Consider the following 21915-nt stretch of genomic DNA (forward strand, 5'->3'; position numbering starts at 1 on the left):
AACATCAAAGAGATCTCAGTTGATTGCCAATTCCTAGTTACAAGTTACAACTATAACTAACATGTTAACACGACGCTAACCGAGAATACAAAGGCCACTATTGATAGAATGGAGAACTAAGAATGAGGAGAGAAGGGAAGAAAGAAGATGCGACCAATAATAAAAGTAATTAGGCCATCCATACTTGTCAGTCTGTTGGCGGTCCAGATCCTATCTTGGGCAGCCAACCAAGTGGGAACGCTGGGGGCTCATGGCCTTTGGGTGCAACTGTCTCGAGATGGTTTCACAGGCATTATTCAACCGGTTTGACTGGCATGTCACTAATAGATTATGTGGTTAAATCATGTAATCTTTCGTTTGTACCCATCATTTGTGGTGTTTTCAATGATCTTGGAGTAACTACGCTTCAGAGTCTTTGTGGGGATTTGGTCCCCACAGAGGGCTTAGAGGCGGAGGAGGAGGATATGGTTCCAGAGGGGTGTGTGGCCCCTTTGCAGCCAGAGGCCACTCCTGACACCGATGCTCAACATGTTCAGGAGATGAAGGATATACCAATAAAAACCTGGAAAAGGAAGGTTTATCCTACATCGGCGGTGCGTCGGAGTGCGAGAGTTAAACAAAAGAAAAAATTCCATGATGAAATATGAAAGGGATATTCTGGAATAGCAGAGGTCTAGCGGACTTGGCTAAAGGGAGATTCCTTAGCGATACATCAGTAGAACAAAAATTAGATTTTATGGCTTTATTGGAGACGGGTAGAGATAATTTCACCTCCCAGTTTCTTAACACCATTTAGGGGGGTTGATTTTGACTGGCACTATTTACCTCCAAGGGGGAGATCCGGAGGGATACTACTTGGGGTGAGGTGCGAAACTTTAGAGGTACTCAATGTGGTTCACGATGATTTTTCTGTCAAATTTCGGGTAAGGTTGAAAATTGACGGTTTCCGATGGGATTTGGTGGCCATATACGGTGCGGCACAACCAGAGCTTAAACCGGAATTCCTCGCAGATCTGGTGAGAATTTGTGGGGATGAAAGGTTGCCAATTCTGGTGGGGGGAGATTTCAATATCATTAGAAGACAAGAAGAAAAAAATAATGACAACTTTGATGGAAGATGGTCATTCATGTTTAATATGATAATTGAAAGTCTCGATCTGAGGGAGATTGACCTCACTGGTAGGCATTTCACGTGGGCCAATTCTTTGCCAATTCCTACTTACGAGAAATTGGACAGGGTTCTCACTAGTGTTGAGTGGGAACAGAAAATTCCGCTGGTTACGGTTCAGGCCTGCAAAGGGCCACCTCTGATCATACCCCACTACTGGTTGATTCCGGGGAAGCGACCCATGTGGGAAACAAAAATACTTTCTCTTTCGAATTAGGATGGTTTGAGAGGGAGAGCTTCATGGCGCTCATTGCGGCTGAATGAGCCAGGGACATGGGAGGGTCTTCTAGTGTGGAGAGATGGCAAAACAAAATTAGACACATGCGCCAGTTTTTGAGAGGCTGGTCCAAACATCAAAGTGGTATCTATAAAGTGGAAAAGGAAAGATTGACACAAATTATTAATGAACTTGATATGAAAGCGGAATCTATACTTCTTAATACTTCGGAGGGAGATATTAAGAATGAGGCTGAGAAGAAGTTATAAGCCCTTATAAGAGAGGAGGAGATGAAATGGGCGCTTAGAGCAAAGGTTTCTAAGATCGTCCAAGGGGATGATAATACACAATTCTTTCACATGATAGCTAATGGGAAGCATAGAAATAAAAAGATAATACAACTAGAACGAGATGAGGGTACAATTGTAGGACACGAGAATCTAAAACTATACATTTCTGAATATTATAAGAAACTTTTTGGAGCACCCGAAGAAAGTTTCGTTTCTCTCGATGAGAATGTGATCGGGGACATACCGCAACTCAACTTAGAAGAGAATGAGGTGTTGTCTGCCCCTTTCACTAAGAAAGAGGTGTTCGATGCTATAATGCAAATGAAGCATAATAAAGCGCCCGGGCCAGATGGGTTCCCGGCGAAATTTTATCAAAAATGCTGCCATATCATAAAGAGTGATCTTATGCCTATGTTCCATGATTTGTTCGAAGGCCACTTAAACTTATTTCACCTCAATTTTGGAACGATAACATTGTTGCCAAAGAAGGTGGAAGCGGTTCGCATTGAGCATTTTAGACCGATATGTCTTCTCAATGTAAGTTTTAAAATCTTTACAAAGGTTGGCATGAATAGGTTGACATAGATAGCCCATTCGGTCGTGCAACCCACTCAAACTGTGTTCATGCCAGGACGACAAATCCTAGAAGGGGTGGTAGTCCTACATGAAACATTGCACGAGATCCACTCGAAGAAACTAGATGGGGTTATCTTCAAAGTGGATTTTGAAAAAGCGTATGATAAGGTCAAATGGCCCTTCCTTCAACAAGCCTTACGTATGAAGGGGTTCAACGAAGCCTGGAGGTCTCAGGTGGATTCATTCATACAGAAAGGCAGTGTCGGGATAAAAGTCAATGATGACACAGGTCATTATTTCCAGACACGTAAGGGGTTACGAGAGGGAGATTCCATGTCTCCTGTGCTATTCAACATTGTGGCGGATATGTTGGCAGTACTTATTAGTCGGGCTAAAGAAAGTGGCTGATGTCTACTATGCAACCTTCTTCTTGTAGACGTTGTTGGGCCTCCAAGTGCAGAGGTTTGTAGGACAATAGCAAATTTCCCTCAAGTGGATGACCTAAGGTTTATCAATCCGTGGGAGGCGTAGGATGAAGATGGTCTCTCTCAAACAAACCTGCAACCAAATAACAAAGAGTCTCTTGTGTCCCCAATGTTAGGAATATGCAACTTGTATTCCCATGAGGCCATAGGCCGATATATATACATGTACAGGTGTGGAACATATGCAGGAAACCCCTTATACAACGGGATAAATACAAAGGGGTACATGACTTATATTATAACTCTAACACCCCCCCTCAAACTCATGGTGGATGAACAACACTGAGTTTGGAGAGATAAAAGCCATGTTGTGCTCTAGTCTGGGCCTTCGTCAGGAAATCCGCCAAGTGTAACTCGGAAGGCACATACTGAAGAGCAATAACCTGATCCTGCACACCAGCGCGCACATAGAAAGCATCAACACCAATATGCTTGGTGAGCTCATGCTTCACAGGATCGCGCGCAATGCTAATAGCACCTGTACTGTCAGATAAGAGCAGAGTCGGTGTAGTGACAGAAACACCAAAATCCTGAAGTAACCACCGTAACCAAGTCACCTCTGCCGTCAAAAGAGCCATGGCTCGCAACTCAGCCTCAGCACTCGAACGGGAAACTGCAATCTGTTTCTTCGTCTTCCAGGCAATGAGAGAACCGCCAAGAAAAACACAGTAAGCAGAAAGTGAACGGCGATCAGAAGGATCACTAGCCCACGTAGCATCCGAATAGGCCTGAAGCTGTAAAGAACTGGAGCTAGGAAAGAATAGACGGTGAGAGATCGTGCCCCGAAGATATCGGAGAACACGAGGGAGATGACTATAGTGAACCGATGTGGGAGCAGAGACAAACTGACTCAGAATATGAACCGGATAAGAGATGTCTGGACGAGTGACAGCTAGATAGACAAGACTGGCAACGAGATGACGATAACGCGTCGGGTCAGGGAGAGGATCATCATCAGTAGCACGGAGGTGAACATTGAGCTCCATAGGAGTCTCAACAATGCGCTCGTCAGTAAGAGCAGCACGAGCAAGAAGATCCTGGATATACTTTTCCTGGGAGATAAAAAAGCCATGAGAGGTAGAAGAGACTTCAATCCCAAGAAAGTAGCGAAGAGGTCCAAGATTAGACATAAGAAACTGCTCACTAAGACGGGCCTTTACAAAGGCAATATACTCGGGGTCATCCCCAGTGATGATCATGTCATCAACGTAGAGAAGAAGAGTCCGACCACGAGGAGAAAGGTGAATAAACAATGCTGGATCATGAGCACTTGCTGAAAAACCAGCAGTAGTGACCACAGAGGCAAAACGCTCAAACCAAGCGCGAGGGGATTGCTTAAGGCCATAGAGAGAGCGACGAAGACGACATACCATGCCATCAGGAACAGAATACCCAGGTGGTGGCTGCATGTACACCTCCTCACACAGCTCACCATTAAGAAAGGCATTCTTAACATCAAGCTGAGATATAGACCAGTGGCGTGCAGAGGCAACGGCAAGAAGTGTACGAACAGTGGTCATATGGGCCACGGGAGCAAAAGTCTCGTCATAATCACGACCATGCTCCTGCTGAAAACCACGAGCCACAAGACGAGCTTTGTGACGCTCAAGAGAACCATCGGAGCGAGTCTTAACCTTGTAGACCCACTTACAAGTGATGGGACGGACTCCGGGAGGAAGAGAAACAAGATCCCAGGTACCAGTGCGTTCAAGAGCAGCAATCTCCTCTGCCATCGCAAACTGCCATTCAGGATGAACAACAGCCTGACGATAAGAAGTCGGCTCAAGAACAGCAGCACCAGCGGTGGGAAATCCAAAGCGATCAATAGGCGGACGAGGAAGAGAACGCAAGCCATAAGTAGGCTGAGAGGAAGAGGACGACTCATCCAATGAGGCATCCACAGGTCGTGAACGACAAGTGTAATGCTGAGGAAAAGATGGAACAATAGAAGGAGGAATCGCCAAGGTAGAATCGGGGGGTGGCGACAAAGAAGTCACCGGAGATGAAGGTGTAGAATCCGGTGACATGCTAGGCGAGGAGACCGGAGAAGATGGTGGCTGCAAATCGACTAGAGGTGGAGAAGCAGAGGGAGTGGAACGAATAGGCACAGGCGCGACGGGGGTGATAGGTGAGTCAGGAAAAGTGAGGAAAGAGATATCCTCCACTGAAAAAATTGAGGAAGATGGGCGTGGGTAGAAGGGACGAGACTCATCAAAAGTCACGTCTCGAGAGATACGCATCCGACGACCGATAGGATCCCAACAACGATAGCCCTTATGCTCATCACTGTAGCCTAAGAAGACACACTCAACAGACTGAGCGGTCAGTTTGGTGCGTTCGCGAGGGGCAAGAAGAACATAGCAAACACAACCAAACAAGCGAAGCATCGAAAAGACGCTCAAAAGGAACGCCACCCTGCAAAGCCGCGGACGGCTGAAGGTTGATGAGATAGGCGGAAGTGGAGATAGCCTCGGCCCAAAAATGAGGCGGAAGAGAGGCGGCGATCATCATCGCACGAGCCGTCTCAAGAAGGTGACGATGCTTGCGCTCAGACACACCATTCTGAGCATGAGCACCAGGACAAGAGAACTGGGCAAGAGTACCCTGCTCAGCAAGGACTCCACGCAACATCTTGGAGATATACTCTCCAGCAGAGTCAGCACGGAAAACACGAATAGGAGTAGAGAACTGAGTGTGAACCATGGCAGCAAAACGCTTATAGATAGATAACACCTCACTACGAGAAGACATAAAATATATCCAGGTGTATCGAGAGAAATCATCTATAAAAATAATATAGTAGCGATGACGTCCTTTCGAGGCAAAGGGAGCTGGACCCCAGACATCGGAGTGAACAAGGTCAAAAGGACGCTGAGACATAGTGTCACTACGAGGATAAGGTAACTGGACCTGTTTACCAAGCCGACAACCCTGACAGTCTAAAGACACACCGCCGAAGACAGATCCAAGAAGACCACGTCGAACTAAGGATGAGAGACGAGAGCCACACAAGTGACCAAGGCGATGATGCCACTGCTGAAAAGAGCTGGTGACAAGGCAACAGAGGGGGAAAGACTGGCGGCGGTGGCAGCGGAGGGAAGGTGAAGCCAGTCAAGCTCCCAGAGACCCTGAGAGTCACGGTGTCGGGGGCCAGCACCAAGGAGAGCACCAGTGTGACGGTCCAGAACAGAACAAGAGTCAAAGTCTAGAATCACCCGACAACCGGAGTCAACAATCTGACCACCAGAAAGGATCTGCATGGTAAGTCGAGGAACATGAGCAACATCAGGAACATGAAAAGATGAGGTGCTAAGAATGCCTCGACCATTAACCGGGAGGGAGGTACCATCAACAGTAAGAACATGAATAGGAGAATCAAGAGCACGAATAGAAGACAAGGTGGATGAATCATGAGTCATATGAAAAGATGCTCCAGTATCAAGAATCCATGGAGATGTACCTGACTGTGTTGAAGGTGGTCTCACAATGCCAAAGGAGTCAGTAGCAGAACCAGCAGAACCCGTCGGTGAAGAACCAGAGCATGCAGCGAGCAAGCACCGAAGGCGCGTAATCTCCTGCTCAGTCAGGAGCTCAACTGAAGAGGTCGACGTAGATGCACCCGGCAATGAAGAGCCGGAGGCGGTCAGCAGACCACGAAGTCCCACAATCTCCTGCTCGGTGAGGTACATAGCTGAAGTAGACGACGCAGTAGCACTGGGAGAGGAGCGGCCACCAGGCCCACCACCAATTGTGGAAGCCGCCAGAGGAGGCGACATAGCATAACGAACATCATCCATAGAGGCCGGTGAAGGAGACGAGGGCACATGCAGACAAGCCCCAAGCACCAAAGGAAGACGCGGGTCAATAGAGTCATATGCATCAACACATCCGATGGGGGCAGTGAGAGGAGCCAGTGTAGAGCGACAATCACCATGTGCAGAGGCTGTAGGAGGAGTCACGGAAGAGCAACCACCAAGACCGTCTGGAGAGAACGGTGTAGAACGACCATCACCATCTACGAAAATAGCCATATGGGACGACTGCGCAGATGGATGAGCACCAAGCACCGAGGAAAGGCACATGTGCGAGACAGGATCAGTGTAGGGTACACCAAAAACACCGTCAAAAATCACCGGAGACACCATTTTTCTTTTTTTTCTTTTTTTTCAGAAGCAGCAGCGACAGCCAACCAAATCGCTCAACGAACATCAATGATGCAGTGATCCAGTGGACTAGCTCGGGCAGGAGGAGCAGCAACCTAGCAGCAGCAGTGGGGAAACCAGCTGCAGGCGCGTGTGCACCAGCAGAGCCGCACGCGGAGCAAGCAGCAGCTCCAGGAAGCACGTGTGCGGCAACCGGGCTTGGTGAAGAGCGATGGGGCGGACGGCCGAGAGGTAGCCGCGCGAACAGCACGACGGCCCACCAGCAGCCTGAAGGTTAGGTGCAGTCAAACAGACGGTCGAGCCGGCCGAATCGAAGCAGCTGGCCTGGGCGATCGATGAGGAGGGGGGCTCGGACGAAGTGCTCGAACAGCTGGCTTCAAACTGGATGGAAACGTGGCCAGGACCTTGCGGCTAGATGCGTTGACCAGCAGGATTTTCTGTAGGCAGCAGTACGCGACGCGACTTCAGGGAAACATCGGCGTCACGGACCTGCGGTAGCACGAGAGAGCAGCGCCGGAGCAGGATGAATCTGCGGTTAGTGAAGGCGCCAGATAGCAGCACTGCTTGGAGAAGAAGGACGGCGGCTGCTTGGACCAGAGATTGGATCGAGAGCACGAGTTGCGCGTGCTAAAAAAACCCTAAGGCTCTAATACCATGTTAGGAATATGCAACTTGTATTCCCATGAGGCCATAGGCCGATATATATACATGTACAGGTGTGGAACATATGCAGGAAACCCCTTATACAACGGGATAAATACAAAGGGGTACATGACTTATATTATAACTCTAACACCCAACACACCCAATACAATGGTAAATTGTATAGGTGCACTAGTTTGGCGAAGAGATGGTCATACAAGTGCAATATGGATGGTAGATATAGGTTTTTGTAATCTGAAAATATAAAAACAGCGAGGTAACTAATAATAAAAGTGAGCACGAACAGTATTGCAATGCTAGGAAACAAGGCCTAGGGTTCATACTTTCACTAGTGCAAGTTCCCTCAACAATAATAACATAATTGGATCATATAACTATCCCTCAACATGCAACAAAGAGTCACTCCAAAGTCACTAATAGCGGAGAACAAACGAAGAGATTATGGAAGGGTACGAAACCACCTCAAAGTTATCCTTTCTGATCGATCTATTCAAGAGTCCGTAGTAAAATAACACGAAGCTATTCTTTCCGTTCAATCTATCCTAGAGTTCGTACTAGAATAACACCTTAAGACACAAATCAACAAAAACTCTAATGTCACCTAGATACTCCAATATCACCTCAAGTATCTGTGGGTATGATTATATGATATGCATCACACAATCTCATATTCATCTATTCAACCAACACAAAGAACTTCAAAGAGTGCCCCAAAGTTTCTACAGGAGAGTCAAGACGAAAACGTCTGCCAACCCCTATGCATAAGTTCACAATGTTACGGAACTCGCAAGTTGATCGCAAAAACATATATCAAGTAGATCATGTGATATCCCATTGTCACCACAGATAAGCACATGCAAGACATACATCAAGTGTTCTCAAATTCTTAAAGACTAAATCCGATAATATAACTTCAAAGGGAAAACTCAATCCATTACAAGAGAGTAGAGGGGGAGAAACATCATAAGATCCAACTATAATAGCAAAGCTCGAGATACATCAAGATCGTACCACCTCAACAACATGAGAGAGAGAGAGAGAGAGAGATCAAGCACATAGCTACTGATACATACCCTCAGCCCCAAGGGTGAACTACTCCCTTCTCACCATGGTAGCGCCGGGATGATGAAGATGGCCACCGGAGAGGGATTCCCCCCTCCGACAGGGTGCCGGAACGGATCTAGATTGGCTTTCAGTGGCTACAGAGGCTTGCGGCAGCGGAACTCCCGATCTAGGTTATGTTCTGGGGGTTTCTGTATATATAAGATGTTTTGGCATCGGGAACAAGTCAGGGGGTCTCCGAGGCGGCCACGAGGTAGGGGGCGCGCCCAGGGGGTAGGGCGCGGCCCCCACCGTCATGGGTGCCTTGGGACTCCTCTGGCCCATCTCCGGTGCTCCGTGGGCTTCTTGTGGTCCAAAAATAATCTCCGTCAATTTTCAGGTCAATTGGACTCCGTTTAGTTTTCCTTTTCTGCGATACTCAAAAACAAGGAAAAAACAAAAAATGGCACTAGGCTCTAGGTTAATAGGTTAGTCCCAAAAATCATATAAAATAGCATATAAATGCATATAAAACATCCTAGATGGATCATATAATAGCATGGAACAATCAAAAATTATAGATACGTTGGAGACATAAAGAGAGCATCATGAAGAATATGACTAGCACATTTAAGTCTAACCCACTTCCTATGCATAGGGATTTTGTGAGCAAACAACTTATGGGAACAATAATCAACTAGCATAGGAAGACAAAACAAGCATAACTTCAAAACTTTAAGCACATAGAGAGGAAACTTGATATTATTGCAATTCCTACAAGCATGTATTCCTCCCTCATAATAGTTTTCAGTAGCATCATGAATAAATTCAACAATATAACCATCACATAAAGCATTCTTTTCATGAACCACAAGCATATAAATTCTATTACTCTTCACATAAGCAAAATTCTTCTCATTCGGAATAGTGGGAGTATCATAAGAAACTCGAATACTATAAATTGTTTCCATATTAAAAGAGTAATGTCTAGAAAAAGGGTAATCATAATCATGACAATTTTTATAAATATAATCATCACTACTTTTTATAGCATAAGTTTCATCACAATAATCATCATAAGTAGCAACTTTGTTCTCATCATAATCAATTGAAACCTCTTCCGAAATAGTGGATTCATCACTAAATAAAGTCATGACCTCTCCAAATCCACTTTCATAAATATTATAAGATTCAACACCCTCCAAAATAGTGGGATCATTACTTCCTAAAGTTGACACTCTTCCAAACCCACTTTCATCAATATAACCATCATAAATAGGAGGCATGCTATCATCATAATAAATTTGCTCATCAAAACTTGGGAGGCTAAAAATATCATCTTCATTAAACATAGAATCCCCAAGCTTGGGACAAACATTAATTGCAGCAAATATATTCTCAAACATGTCATTCTCATCAAACATAGCATCCCCAAGCTTGGGCCTTTTCATATCATGAGCATAATCATTCTCATCATTAATAGTATGGATAGCACCAATAGTATAGCAATTATCATCATCACAATGAGTAATAGGAGAAATGTCATTTGGGAGGGATACCTTTTTACCTTTGCTTCTCCATCTTTTCTTTTTCTTCTTCACATCATGTGCGGGAGTAATCCTCTTTTTAGAGCTCCTTATTAATGAGATTGGTTGAATAGAAATCTCCTCCTCGTCACCTGATTCATCATAAGAAAGAATAGCAGGATATTGGGAAATCTCTTCGCTTTCATTAGTATTCTCATCATCTTCTATTTGTTTTATTTTCTTTATGTAATTGGAAATATAAGGATTTTCAATGCAATTCACCGCACAATACATAAAAATTTCATCTAGATCAAAATCAAGAACTTTATCAAGGACAAATTCTGGCATATCCATAGTTATACGTTTCATTTCTTCATAACCCAAAAGCAAACTAAGTTCATTATGATGTGCAAGGGAAATCAAGTCATCACAATTTTTGGACACAATACGATCATGAAACAATTTGGATTGGGGATTTAAATGATCACGTTCATTTCAAAGTTCACAAGGATGGCAAAGAAATTTTAAATTTTCAACATAAGCATCTAGCCTCTCTTGCAACCATTTAGTTTCTAAATACTTATGCCTCTTGCAAAATCTATCCTCCCTATTTGGTGTGTACTTGCAAACTCTATGCACTCCACAAAAATTGACATGCTTATAAGAGACATTTTCATCATGAATAGTGCACTCATCATTAGTACTATGGATATTCAAAGAGTTCATACTAACAACATTGCAATCATGCTCATCATTCAAAGATTTAGTGCCAAACATTCTAATGCATTCTTCCTCTAGCAATTGAGCACAATTATCGGAATCCTTATTTTCATGAAAGATATTAAAAAGATGAAGCATATGAGGCACCCTCAATTCCATTTTTTTGTAGTTTTCTTTTATAAACTAAACTAGTGATAAAACAAGAAACTAAAAGATTCAATTGCAAGATCTAAAGATATACCTTCAAACACTCACCTCCCCGGCAATGGTGCCAGAAACTGCTTGATGTTTACTACGCAACATTCTTCTTGTAGACGTTGTTGGGCCTCCAAGTGCAGAGGTTTGTAGGACAGTAGCAAATTTCCCTCAAGTGGATGACCTAAGGTTTATCAATCCATGGGAGGTGTATGATGAAGATGGTCTCTCTCAAACAACCCTGCAGCAAAATAACAAAGAGTCTCTTGTGTCCCCAGCACACCCAATAGAATGGTAAATTGTATAGGTGCAATAGTTCGGCGAAGAGATGGTGATACAAGTGCAATATGGATGGTAGATATAGGTTTTTGTAATCTGAAAATATAAAAACAGCAAGGTAACTAATAATAAAAGTGAGCACGAATGGTATTGCAATGCTAGGAAACAAGGCCTAGGGTTCATAATTTCACTAGTGCAAGTTCTCTCAACAATAATAACATAATTGGATCATATAACTATCCCTCAACATGCAACAAAGAGTCACTCCAAAGTCACTAATAGCGGAGAACAAACGAAGAGATTATTGTAGGGTACGAAACCACCTCAAAGTTATCCTTTCGGATCGATATATTCAAGAGTCCATAGTAAAATAACACGAAGCTATTCTTTCCGTTCAATCTATCCTAGAGTTCGTACTAGAATAACACCTTAAGACACAAATCAACCAAAACCCTAATGTCACCTAGATACTCCAATGTCACCTCAAGTATCTGTGGGTATGATTATACGATATGCATCACACAATCTCAGATTCATCTATTCAACCAACACAAAGAACTTCAAAGAGTGCCCCAAAGTTTCTACCGAAGAGTCAAGACGAAAACATGTGCCAACCCCTATGCATAAGTTCACAATGTTATGGAACCCGCAAGTTGATCACAAAAACATATATCAAGTAGATCATGTGATATCCCATTGTCACCACAGATAAGCACATGCAAGACATACATCAAGTGTTCTCAAAGCCTTAAAGACTCAATCCGATAAAATAACTTCAAAGGGAAAACTCAATCCATTACAAGAGCGTAGAGGGGGAGAAACATCATTAGATCCAACTATAATAGCAAAGCTCGTGATACATCAAGATCGTACCACCTCAAGAACACGAGAGAGAGAGAGAGAGAGAGAGAGAGAGATCAAGCATATAGCTACTGGTACATACCCTTAGCCCCAAGGGTGAACTACTCCTTCCTCGTCATGGAGAGCGCCGGGATGATGAAGATGGCCACCGGCGGAGAGGCATTCCCTCCTCCGGCAGGGTGCTGGAACGGGTCTAGATTGGTTTTCGGTGGCTACAGAGGCTTGCGGCGGCGGAACTCCCGATCTAGGTTATGTTCTGTGGGTTTCTATATATATAAGAGGTTTTGGCATCGGGAACAAGTCAGGGGGGTCTCCGAGGCGGCCATGAGGTAGGGGGCGCGCCCAGGGGGTAGGGCGCGCCCCCCACCCTCGTGGGTGCCTCAAGACTCCTCTGGCCCATCTCCGGTGCTCCGTGGGCTTCTTCTGGTCCAAAAATAATCTCCGTCAATTTTCAGGTCAATTGGACTCCGTTTGGTTTTCCTTTTCTGCGATACTCAAAAACAAGGAAAAACAGAAACTGGGACTGGGCTCTAGGTTAATAGGTTAGTCCCAAAAATCATATAAAATAGCATATAAATGCATATAAAACATCCTAGATGCATAATATAATAGCATGGAACAATCAAAAATTATAGATACGTTGGAGACGTATCAGTGGCTAAGTAGGAGATCTCGTTCCCCATCTCGTAGAGGGGGCGTTTCTGTCCTACAATATGCGGATGATACTGTTATTTTCATAGAACACGATCTTGCAAAAGCTAGGAATATGAAGCTTATTTTATGCCTTTTTGAGCAATTGTCTGGGCTCAAAATCAACTTCAATAAAAGCGAATTGTTCTGCTTTGGGAGAGCTAAAGAAGAACAAGACAATTACAGAAACTTGTTCGGTTGTGAAATGGGATCCTTACCTTTTAGCTATCTCGGGATCCAATCCATCATAGACGGTTAACGAACAAAGAATGGAAATGTATAGAAGATAGATTCAAAAAAAGATTAAGCTGCTGGAAGGGCAAGCTAATGTCTTACGGAGGCCGGCTGGTGTTGATTAATTCGGTATTGACGAGTTTGCCGATGTTCCTCCTATCTTTCTTTGAAGTACCGGTGGGGGTACGGAAAAGATTAGACTTCTACAGATCCCGATTCTTCTGGCAAAGGGATGAGGCCAAGAAGAAATACAGACTGGCAAGATGGGATATCATGTGTAGACCAAAAGATCAGGGTGGGTTAGGGATCGAGAATTTAGAGGTAAAAAAATAGATGTTTGCTTAGCAAATGGCTATACAGACTACCTACGGAGACTGAAGGCATGTGGATACAAATCTTGCGGAATAAATACCAACATACTAAGACTTTGGCCCAGGTGAATGCAAGGCCCACGGAATCACCATTTTGGAAAGGGTTAATGAAGACAAAAGTAACTTTCTTCCAGCGGGTAAAGTTCCTAATTGGTAGTGGTACCTCTATTAGATTCTGGGAGGACACATGGCTAGGGGAGACGCCTCTGGCTTTACAATATCCTTCCCTACCAATGTTGTGCAACGTAAGGAGGATTATGTCACCACAGTATTAAATTCAGTACCACTTAACATCCTGTCGGTGTCAAAACCGGCGGATCTCGGGTAGGGGGTCCCAAACTGTGCGTCTAAGGTCGATGGTAACAGGAGACAGGGACACGATGTTTACCCAGGTTCGGGCCCTCTCTATGGTGGTAATACCCTACTTCCTGCTTGATTGATCTTGATGAATATGAGTATTACAAGAGTTGATCTACCACAAGATCGTAATGGCTAAAATCCTAGAAGTCTAGCCTGTATGATTATGATTGCCTCTACGAACTAAACCCTCCAGTTTATATAGACACCGGAGGGGACTAGGGTTGTACAAAGTCGGTTACCGAGAAAGGAATCTTCATATCGAACGCCAAGCTTGCCATCCACGCCAAGGAGAGTCCCATCCGGACGCGGGTGAGAGTCTTCGGTCTTGTATCTTCATAGCCCATCAGTCCGGCCCATGTCCAACAGGCCGGATGCTCGAGGACCCCTTAATCCAGGACTCCCTCAGTAGCCCCTGAACCAGGCTTCAATGACGAGGTGTCCAGCGCGCAGATTGTCTTCGGTGTTGCAAGGCGTGTTACTTCTCCGAATACTCCAAAACAGCCTTCGAACACAAAGAACGTGTCCGGCTCTGCAAAACAAGTACCACACACAACTGCAGAGAGTATAGTATTTCACGAGTCCAATCCACTGACAACTTTTGTAGCATGACGCCATGTCACCACCCGGTCATTATTTAGAACCCTTTTTCGGCCTGCCACTCAATGTTTTGAGATGCGGTTTCATTGGCACGTCTTGTCAAAGCAGAGATCGTGTCCCCTTATTACGGGATTCTCATAAATACGGGCGTGGGCAACACAACCGTCCCGTTGGCATGATTCCTTGGGAATAGGCAGGTTTTAAGGCCTACGAGGAGGCGTTTGATATTCATCGTCTTTATAAAGGGGCACAGACCCGTCTTTCTCCTCTACGCCTGCCTCTTCCTCAACCTTTCCAACCTCGAGTTCCAGCACCCAGGTTTCGACTTATTTGCCTCAAGCCTCCCAGTCATGTCCGGACCTAGCCCTCAAGGCCGGTGGGTGGCCTCCTCTGTCACAGAGGAGGATATCGCGAAGCTCCGGGCGGCAAGATACCTGACCGCGGAAATCCTCCACAGGCTCCCTGCTAAAGGGCAGGTTATTCCTACTCCCAGATCCGGCGAGAGGGTCGTATTCATCTCCCACTTCCTCCAGGGGCTAGGGTTCGCTCTCCATCCCTTCGTTCGCGGACTCATTTTCTATTACGGGCTAGATTTTCATGATCTAGCTTCGGACTCCTTTCTTCACATCTCGGCATTCATCGTCAAGTGCGAGGCATTTCTCCGTATTCCGCCACACTTCGGCTTATGGCTCAAGACCTTTAATGTGAAGCCAAAGGTAATCGAGAGGAGGCAAGTGGAGTGCGGCGGTGCCACGGTGAGAAAGCTTACCAACACTCTTTGGCCAAAAGGCTCTTTCACGGAATCCTCCAGCTTATGGCAGCGGGAGTGGTTTTACATCACTGAACCCCGTGGTACCAAGTGGGCAGCTACACCCGCGTTCCGATCTGGCCCTCCAGCACAGCTTGCATCATGGATCAATAAGGGGTTAGACTGGGGATCAATTGACGAAGTGCAGACTCTACAAAGCCGCATCCGTAGTCTCCTTGAGAAGGACGCCGGTCTCATCAACGTAATCCAGGTAATGCTAGTCCGCCTGGTCCTTCCGTGCTAGCGACGGCCCCTCCGCATGTGGGAGTTCAATCCGGAAGGACCACGAACCCTTCAGCACTTCTTTGGCACGACGCACAGAGGAATGTGGAAGCTATTTTTTGGGACACGAATAGAGTGGCCGGATACCACCGAGGACATTGGCTTCGACTGCAACCATCCGGATACCTTGGTAAGCACTCGACTCCCGAACACAGTTTAGTTAAATATACCGTAATAAGATACTGAGAAAACAATCTTCGACCAGGGCTGGATAAAGAAGGCGGAACGAATTAGGTGTTCGACCCCTCTTCCCGAAGACTCAGCTGATCCTGTGTTAACAAGGATGCTGGCTCCGGCACCATTTCAAGTTCCGGCGAAGGAGGACAAGGAGGAGAGCAAGAAGGCCAAAGGTGGCCTCCATTCTGAAGGTACACCAGACACTATGTCCGGGGAGATTGGGAATCCCTCTTCCGAAGACAAAAGAGAAGGATAAACTGACATCCCTTCTCCCCATGGTAAGAAAAGGGCCGCCTCCGAAGCTTTGGAGGTAAAGGCTCCTAAGCGAGGGAAGGTGCCCCTGTCAGGCGGTTCGGGTTCGGAAGACGACGTTGCCGCACAGTTCCTCAGTAAGGACAAGCCTTTAGCCGAATCATAAGTGAACAAGGGTGTCTTTAAACATATCCCGTTCTTTTCCGGTTACAAGGGTAACATCCAGAATATATGTTTGCAGTCCGGCACGCAATCTTCCTCAACAGTCCTCTTCCTCGGGGGATCTTCTTCCGGATATGATGGAGAGCGAGACGCCTCCTCTGACCTCCTCGCCCATTAAGGCGGATGATTTTGAGGTGTCATCCCGGAGGATCTCTCCCGATCAACAAGTTGTGCGGGGGACAATGAAGACAATGCCCGAAGGTGAAACTTCGATCGCCCAGGGTCCGGGGTGTGGGGCCCCTACGGGGACCAACAATAAAGGCCCCGGACTATCCGGTTTACAGCCGGAGACGACTCTAGGGTCGAGTAAACATATCCGTTCGCAGGGAGTCCATACTCCCGCATCCGCTTCCAGGAATCCGGAGACGCCGGATACATTGATGGACATGTTGCAACATGCGTCCGTCTCAGAGGAACATCGTACCTTAATGGGTACGGTAGTTGAGAGGATTCTGTCCGCAAGAAGCAGATTAAATGAAGCCTTCACGGGCCTGCTACGAGGCTACGAGGTATGCAATGAAATATCTTCAATTGCACTCTATGTGCAAAATGCACCTGTGTATAGATAGTAGCCCCTGAGACTCTGGTTGGCATCCAAAGGGAGGCGATCAAAGGATCAAAAAAGATATGCCCAGCAAACAACCTAATTAATGTGAACACAGGCTGTTACATTCATGGCGACTGCCCAAGCTACCGAAGTTGCAGATTGAAGCAGAAACTTGATGTGGCGGATGACGACATCACCGTTATTAACAGTTGGCTCGACGAGGCACAAGGTATGTTTTGGGGCAGTCAGTATATGCATGTATAATAATATGAGCACGAAGCTGAGAATTATATACTGAGATATGCATAACTGCAGATAGTGCCGCTGTGGTTGAGACCCTTCGGGCTGAGCTTGCCCGAGCCAAGGAGCAAGCCATGATGAGTAACGCGGCTGCCAAGAAGGCAGCTGATGCGTTAAAGGCCGAACAGGCTGCTCGGTTTTAGTGAGAGGAGAGAATATCTTCCATAGAGCGAGAGCTAAAGGAGGCCAATGGCAAATGCCAAACACTCGAGGAGGAGAACAAAGCCAAAGTAGCCGAACTTGACAAGGCCTTACAAGAGGCGAAAGAAGCACGGTCCGAGTCTAGAGCGGCTCGGGAGGAGATCCGGCAAGCTGGGGGAGATGGCGGCCGGTAAGCCCTTTCTATTACAGACTAAATTTGGCGATCCTAAGTATGCCCCGCTTAATCAAATGTGGAGTTCTCCAGACGCATTCTTGGACTTGCCGAAGAGTGTCTCCGATGCGGCGCAGTTTTTCCAAGCACAAGAAGGGCATGTAACGGAGAAGCTTTTCTGGTCGCAATTCAGCACGCCGAAGCGTCCGCTGTTGCTGAACAAACAGATGGCCCAATGAGCTGAGCTCCACAGGGTATGCGGATCTGCCATGAAGGACGTCATGGTCCGGCTATGGCCGACTGAGCCAATTCTGAATAGTTATTTTGATTTGGTGGAGCGACTTGTTGATGCGGTGCCGCGTATCGACGCCGTTAGCGGTCAACGTGCATTGAAGTTGCACGGATGGCCTTTGCCCGCGTCAAGACGTACTGGGCGAAGATGAAGGCCACCGATATCGCAGCAAAGAGTCCACCCGGAGGGAAGGACCATCGTACGCCGGAGCATTATTTTGAGGATGTCCTAGAGGGCGCCCGCTTGATAGATATTCGAGTGAATGTGCCGAAATTGTAAAAACAATATTATGATATATTAAGGCTATGTTTTTTATACTTTTTCCTGAAAGTTTTGGTTCCTCCTTTGCGGCCATTTTTTTTATAATCTGAAAGTTTACCAGTCGTCGGCTTCGGCCCCCTCGCATATAATACTGGGGTGTTCGGAAAAGCACTTGATCACTCTTGACCCAATGTCTTGGTCCGTGAAGGAGGTGTCAATGCGGCGAACTAGGCAATCGGACTATAGGGCTTTAACACTTTCCCTTAGCCATAGGAGTTTGACGGTGGGTCTATGATATAGCCCCTGGTATGTACGCGGTTATCCGAATACGGTGCATTACATAGATGACCAGAAGAACGGTCCTTCGTGTAATACGGCGAAAGATTCTGATAAGTCATCGAGTGGTTGACCAGCTCTTGCCGCATCATGACAGTCAGTTTTCGGCTTTCTCTACTGAGGTGCTTGACCAGATGAACCAGAAACACAATCGCAGTGGTTCTCCCTTTATTACCCTAGCCGATAGGACGGAATGTAAGGTAGTAAGCACAGGAGCCGGGCAACCCAACTATTGACCAAATACATGATTCGGAGCTGATGCATATAAGGCCAAACTCGTGATGCCGAAGTGTGCTATAAAGCTGTTCGGACTTGTCAGCAACTCATATGTTCCCATATCGAGCCCCTGGCAATTTATGCCGAGGTGTGTGCCACTAGTAGAAAAAGGGCCATTTGTCCCGGTTCGTAAGGCCCATTTGTCCCGGTTGTGGAACCGGGACTAAAGGTTCGGGACTAAAGCCCTACACCTTTAGTCCCGGTTCTTACACCAACCGGGACAGATGGGCCTCCACGTGGCCGCTGCGGCGAGCCCAAGCAGGAGGGCCTTTGGTCCCGGTTGGTGGCACCAACCGGGACCAAAAGGCATCCACACATCAGCAGCTGGCAGGAGCTGAGGTTTTTTTTTTTTAAATGGGGTGGTTTTGGGGGTTTTGGGGGTTAATTTAGGGTGTTAGCTAGCTAATAGAGAGAACTGTCCTCTCTTATCTCCGTGCTTGGTTTACCAATGCTACTGCTATGCCTAAACATGGCTTAGATTGAAGTGAAGGGAACATGTGGTGCAAGTCGAAAGTAATACTAATCCTAACTTGATCAAGTTTGGATTAGTACTACTTTCGACATGCACCACATGCATGTTGCCTTCACTTCAATCCAATCCATGCTCATTTCACCCACTGATATATAATAACTCTTCATGCTCGCATCATGCATCATCATAATAACAAGTCCTACTAATCATCATCATACAACTTCTACTCGTTATTAATAACAAGTGATACGATCATCATCCTCATAGTCATCGAACCAACCCTACTTAATTGTTCGTAGCACATGATCATCAGTATTAGGTAGGACCTAAATACCCTCTTTAAGGTAAAATAGCATAAAACAATATAGACCCTGACTCTCCATTATGGAGAATGCAGATCATCCTGTCTCCAATTCTTGCGCTTCGCTTCCTTTTGCTTCCAAGAACCTCCTTACGACTGTCCATACATTTTTCCATTCTTTGATTTTCATGTCTCCACTTCTTTTAGAAATCCGGTATGGACAGTTGAGATTCGTAGGATGACCTGGTTGTATGTTCAAAACATCAAGGCGACCATTCTGATACATTAAATGAGGCACACAATCCATCGGGATTCTCTGTTGAAAAACATAGTAATAACTTCGTAGTTAGTAATGATGTACTAGTTTTAGAAGTATGCAAAAGATGCACGGATGTCGTAATAGTAAATAATCTTACCAGGGTATCTCCATAGAAGTTATCGTGGTTCAACACATGCACTAGTGGCACGTACTGACCATAATTTGGAGTATCATAATAGGTATTGTAATTCTCAAGGTCAGTACAAAATGCGATGAGATGATTTTTCTCCTGATAAGTTAATTCGAAGCCATCGGTGTAGTGGGTTTTGTCTACCATCTTCCGCACATTGTTTGAAGAATGAAAATAAGCTGTCAATGGAAATAAGCTGTCAACTATTTTGAAATAAACAATATAAATTAGCTAATAACTATGTTTGAGAAACTCACATAGCGGTAGAATTGGAAGCGTATCAACAAGGACCCAAATATCCATATTGTCTTGCTCGATGTCTGGATCACCAAGATCCATGGTGACAAGCATATCCTCATAAAAACCATACATCTTGCAAAGTGCTTCCCAATTTGGGCAACCAAAATGGGTTATGCTCTGAGAATTGTACAGATTTACTTCAAAATCCATACCATGATGGGTCCTTAGGTGAATTTTCTTTGTTTAGGAACTTTCATGGTCTTCAAAACCCATCATCTCCAAGACATAGCGTCTTGCATGGCATGGGATAAGCTACTCAAATTGTAAAATATGATAATTACACGTTTAAATAGTTGAAGTCGTGCTTAATTACGAAAAAACACTTGTCGTCGTTGCGTACCGTTTCAACATCGAAGGTCTCCTGGAGCTTAATGCTGAAGCGCCGATCTTCGTCCAGGTGAGGGCACCTGTCGCACAGACCTCAGTCGTCGTTGCACCAGGAGCACTCCCCCGGGAGACTTTCGTCGTCCGAGTACGACATTTCCTATGTTCATAATTCAAAGATTAAACTTGTACAATTAAATATATGTACTACAAAAACTAAATTAGAACATTATTATTCATCACGGGTTGACTATCGGTCTGTCGAGTCTTTTCTTGAAAACTTTCAGCTCACGTGGTGTATATATTCGACCGTCGGTGATGGTAGCTCCTCCTTTCGTTCCCGAGTGCATTACACCAAATTGTCTAGCACACGGGAATGAAGGAGAAGCTACCCCCACGACAACAGTCGAGATTTTTCGTCCTCTCATATGTGCTGGAGACTCTCCCTCACTGATTCCTCTCTGACATTTGTGACCGTCGGTGATGGTAGCTCCTCCTTTCGTTCCCGAGTGCATTACACCAAATTGTCTAGCACATAGGAACGAAGAAGAAGCTACCCCCACGACAACAGTCGGGATTCTTCATCCTCTCTTATATGGTGGAGATTCGACAGACTTAAAGTCAACCCGAAATATCATTTAATTATCTTTCAAAATATCTTATAGGACTCATATTGACATGGAGATTTGGCTGGTCTCACCTCGAGGTCGGAGGGGGGTCGGTGACGGGGATGACAGCAGGGATGATGGAGGGGGCTCCTAGATTTCTGCAAAAACAAAAACCCTATAAGCTATCAACTAATCAGATGCATACGCCTTGCATAGTGCTCTCCAATTTTAGCATTCAAAGTAGGAGTAGTTTTCCAATTTGAGCATTCAATAAGCAAAACCAAATCGTAAAATAAAGTAGTATTCAAATTAGCATGCATTCAATTATAAGCAAAACTACATCATCTCTTGCGTCCGTACATCGTCGAATATTATCACTAATACACCTCGAATAGTATCATACATATAGCATCGCTAATACAGCTAGAACCGTAGCGCCCGACGGGTATCGGCACGGGCGGTGGACACCCAAAGAGAAGCAACCATCACAGGATCATAGCTCTAGTGAGGTCACTGAAGAACCTGCCAGGTATTGTCGAACCTGCCCTCCAACGCAACCATGTGGCGACGGACGTGCTCGTCCTCCTCGCTGACACGGTGACGTACCACCTCCGCGGTGTCTGGAAGCCTCGGCACCGTCACTGGCCCACGCGACCGCCACCAAACAAGGTTCGAGTCAACGACGGGCTGGCTCCTCACCAACCTACGCCCCCGGAAGGTAGCACCTCGCAATACCAGCCCTACGGAACCCAGTCCCGGACATGGCCCCTCTGATCAAGCAGGCCTCCTCCGCCGAGTCGACGACGAGGATGCGGGATAGGCATCATCGACGTCGATGCGGGAATAATTTCTTAAACTAAAAAAATAAACTAGTTCTTTTAATTTTCTTGCTAAAAATAAACTACTTCTATAGTAAAATAAAGTAGTTTTATTAAATCAACTAGTTCAACTACTAAGCA

The sequence above is a fragment of the Triticum aestivum genome, chromosome 5D (assembly GCF_018294505.1).
Source record: "Triticum aestivum cultivar Chinese Spring chromosome 5D, IWGSC CS RefSeq v2.1, whole genome shotgun sequence".
NCBI lineage: Eukaryota > Viridiplantae > Streptophyta > Magnoliopsida > Poales > Poaceae > Triticum > Triticum aestivum.